Here is a 4,820-nt window from a genome sequence, read left to right on the forward strand (position 1 = left end):
ACTAAGTGCTACAAAACAATACAGAAAACAAGATAAGATGTTCTAGAATACAAGATTACAATATTCTTGGGTGATGAACATATACAATACAGGAATAATTAGAAAACAATTAAGTACTAAACCTACAATACTTGCTATAAATGTAATAGAAACATAGTGAAGGCAAAAAGCAGTATGGGCCAGTTTAATCAGGCGAAGATTAAAAAAGAAAGTAGAATTTGAATTAAACCTTGAATGATGAATGGAACTTTGGATAAAGAAGAAAACAAAGTGAAGCAAAATCCTGGAAATAGGAACTAGTATCCAGGGCCTTACAAATAGTGATGACATAGGGATAACAACAAAGAACATTCATAAATTTATCGATGTTTAGGGCTGGACAGAACCTCAGGGAAGACAAAATTGAACATCCTCATTTGGAAGTTGGAGTAGAAGGAAACTATGGGAAGTAAGGGCAATTAAGAGTGAAAAGCTTGTTCCACAATTGACAAATGATCAAAGGATCTAAATAGACAGTTCTCAAAAGAAAAATAAAATCTTTCCATAGTTATATAAAAATGCTCTAATTCACTATTGAATAGATAAATATAAATTAAAACAACTCTGAGGTACAACTTTATATCTTTCTTATTGTCTATTGTAAGTGAAAAATGTTAGAGATAATGTGGGGAAATTGGCACACTAATACATTGTTAGTGGAGTTGTGAACTGATTTAACTATTCTGCAGAGCAGTTTGGAATTATGCCCACAGAATTATAAAGCTTTTTGACCCAGCAATAGCACTACTAAGTCTATCTCCCCAAAGATCAAAGATAAAGGGAAAAAGACCTAAAAAATACAAAAATATTTGTGATGGAAAAGAAATGGAAATTGGGAGAATGCATATCAACTGGGTAATGACTGAACAAGTTGTGGCTTATATTTATTGTGGAAAACTATAATGCTATAAGAAATGAGAAGCAAGATGCTTTCAGAAAAAAATCTGGACTTATATAAATTGATGCAAAGTGAAATGAACAGGACCAGGACAACATTGTACATAGTAACAACAATATCATACCATGATCCATGGTAAAGGACAGCTTTTCTCTGCAATGAAATAATCTAAGACAGTTCCAAGATATAAATATAGAATAAAAAATGCCAATCACTTCTAGAAAAAGAAGTGATAGTATATGAATGTAAATTGGTGAATTTTTAAAAACTTTACATATCATTATTGGGTTTTTTTTTTGTCTGTGTGTTCTTCTAATATAAAAATGCTTTGCATAATTACAATGTAATTTATATCAAATTGTTCAAGAAGAGAAGGGAAAGTGAGGGAATTTGAAACTCAAAATAAAAAAAAAGTTTTAAATTGTTTATATGTAACTGAGAAAAATTAAATTAAAATTAAAGTAAAAGGCTGAATTGCTTGGTAGAGAGCCACTCTAGAAACTTAAAGAGAAAGGGAAGTTTAGATTTGATGAAATAATGAACCAATTTTAGTTCTTGAATGGAGACTTTATATTTTTAAAAAGATATTTTAGTAATATTGAATTCCCATAATGGAAAAGAAGTTGAATTATCTACTGTTTTGAAACAGGAGAACTATTTATGCAAGAAGTACAAAATTGCAAAGTAAAACAACTTTGAAATATTTAAGAGCTCTGATCAATGCAGTGACTAACTATGTCTGTAGAGGACATAAGATAAACAACATGTTGCCCAATTCCTGACAAAGAGGTGATGGAGTCAAGGGATAGAAAGAAACATACATTTTTGGATTTGCCTATTGTGTTGATTTATTTTTTCTTGACTATGCTTATTTGTTATAAAGTTATTGTGTTTGGGTTTCCTCTGTTCTCTATGTTAATTGGGAAGGGGCCATGCAGAGAGGAGTTAGCAAAAGTAATTCCTTCCAAAAAAAGAAAAAGAAAAGAAAAGAAAAAAGAAAAAGAAGACATTATTGTAATATTTATTTTTAAGACACAGATGGTAAGAGAAGGAAGTTTAGAAATAAGCACAGACAAGGTGGGTGATTTTGAGAATAACATAGAAATTATTATATATTTTTACAAATGAACAAATGGTATGAAATGAAGATTCATTATTTCATACAGAATTCTCTTTTTTTGCATTCTGCTGGTATTTGGAAGTATCCCCCCCCCTTATTAACTTAAGAATAAAAAAAAGAATTATCTTCTGCTTTTCTACTTCATCTTCCTTTTGAAATAATACATGTGCTAAGAATGGTAGATTTCTCAACTGTGTCTTTCTTCTTCTTAGCTTGCTTCCCCTCCCACCCTGCTTTATATATATTCCTCCATTCAGAGGAGAAACAGAAGCTCAAATACATCTACTCTGTACTCCTCAGAGGGAGAAGTAGCAAATTAGAATTATTCTATCTACCCCCTAAATAGTGTTAGTTTAGGAGAAAATTATTTTTACAGTCAAGCTATTTCCCTGATCACTATCCCTAAGAAAGAAAAAGAAGTGTAATTTGTACCCAAAGACAGTTCTTTTCCATCAAATGCTAGTTACACAGACACACACAAAATCACAATTACCAAATAATAAAAAAAAATTTTCCTAAACTGATAGGAAACAGCAGTTATATAAATTAGAATTGAATATAATAGTCAATACAAAGAATAAATGAGTTCTCTCAGTCAGATAGATAGGGAGAGACAGATATGGGTGAGAGACAGACAGAGAGACACAGAAACAGAGACAGAGACTTTTATTTCATCCAAGGGGAAATTCCCTAAAGTTTCTAAGGAGACAAACTGGAAATCAGAAACACGTTGTGTCATTTCTGTAGCTTCCCAAGGTATTTTAAAAATATCTTTCTCCAGGGTTTCTCCCCAAAGGGACTCTGGAATCATGTGTCTCTTTTGACGAATGAAGAAAGAAGGTTTTATTTCTTCCAAGTTAAGCACAAAGTGAAAAATTTCATTCTTTGTCTCAGTGAGAAGGGTCTTAAACAAATGATCCATATATAAACCTGAGGTCATATACACATATCTTCTTAAATAATGATACTTTCAGTGTCAGCTAGAATGGATTTGCTATGTTAGTCTAACTCTTGTTTATTTTGATAATTTACTTAATCTGTGCCGTGTCTTTATCATATGGTTATTTCTAACAGTGGTTTTGTTTTTACTTTTTACATTTTCTTCAATTTCATCTTATATTTTGAATTTCAAGTATGATTATTTTAAAGATCTCAGTTCTTGTAAAAAGAACTGAAATGAAATGATGAGAAGAACGGTTTCAAAAAAACAAACAAACCTTGAAAGTCTTATAAAGACATATGCTAAGTAGCACGAGAACTAGGAAATCACATATTGTGAGAACAATATTGTAATGATAATCAACTTTGACAGACTCTCTGATCAATACAATGATCCACAACAATTCCAAAGGGCACATGATGAATGGTATACATTACCAGAGAAAGAACTGATTAATTCTGAGTACAGACTGAAGCATATTTTTTTCACTTTATTTTTCTTGTTTCAGTTTTGATTTTTTTTTAAACTTGACTAACATGGAAAAAAATATTCCAAGCAATGCATGACTGATCAGTTATATACTCTTTCCAATCACAATGATCAGTCAACTCCACAACAATACATTGTGGAGAAAAGTAAATTATGTTAAAATAATTTATCTAACTTTATACAAGGAATCAAAGAAATAATTAGGTACTAAAAATAAGGCCTTCAGTTTTGCAACCTTATTTTTGAAGCTTGTGTAAATGAGGTTTTCTTTCTTTTATAACATGTTAAAATGCTTCAATCAGAATGATCTTTCCCCTCACCTTTTCTGCATCCATTTCTTTTTACTAAATGATAATAAACCATCTAGTAAGTTACAATGAATATTGAATTCAAGAACCTGCATCTCTTCTGTTGTCTTAAATGCAATCTGATGGAAACAGAGAGTACATGAAATCTCACAGGCCTTACAAGTCCTTATACCTTCTTGGAATATATATATATGTGACAAGTATTTTATTAAATCCTCCAGAACAATTTTAACAAGGAAGAAATTTTTCTCTAAAAGAAGATTTGGCTTTTCTTCATGCTTGGATGGTATGTAAGTTTGTGTCTTCTTAATCTCAAAAGAGAGAGCTAGCATAATTGTTTGTGATTATTAAAATAAGTTTATACTTTAATCAAACAAAAAAAGAAAAAAACTATTGGTGATCAATATTTAAAGATATTGGTAACATTTTTCCCTCTAAGTATCCAAAATATGGTACTGATAATATTTGTCGCTGTAATATTTTCTATATTACTATTATAATCCTGTATCTAGATACTTATTTTTAGTACTCTTTGTTCTTTTTTATTTTTTTTAATTGTCTGATAGTACTGTAAGCCAAATTTAAATTATATGAACTATAAAAGGTATCATTCCTGGTAAAATCCAAGCCATTATATATAATGTACATGTATATGTGGTTCTTCCCTTACCATATCTACATATTATATTTTACTAATTATATAGCATGGTTTAATCTTGAATATGGGCTTTCAAATTATAGATCTGACTTATACCATATTAAGGATACTATATTATGAGTTATTCCTCAAATTAGCACAGATTTTCAGCTTATGGACAAGGAATATCAACAAAGTCCAATAATTCCCTTTTATAATTGAGACTTTGATATAGTGAAATATAGTGATATAGTGAAATAGTGAAATATAGATTAGCAGTCAGATAGGTTCAATTCTTATCTGTGATACTAGTTAGGTATCACTGAGCTTCAGTTTCAAATGAAAAGTCTGGATTAGGTGATTTCTGAGATTCATTCTAACTTAAATCT

The sequence above is a fragment of the Antechinus flavipes genome, chromosome 4, assembly GCF_016432865.1.
Source record: "Antechinus flavipes isolate AdamAnt ecotype Samford, QLD, Australia chromosome 4, AdamAnt_v2, whole genome shotgun sequence".
Lineage (NCBI taxonomy): Eukaryota > Metazoa > Chordata > Mammalia > Dasyuromorphia > Dasyuridae > Antechinus > Antechinus flavipes.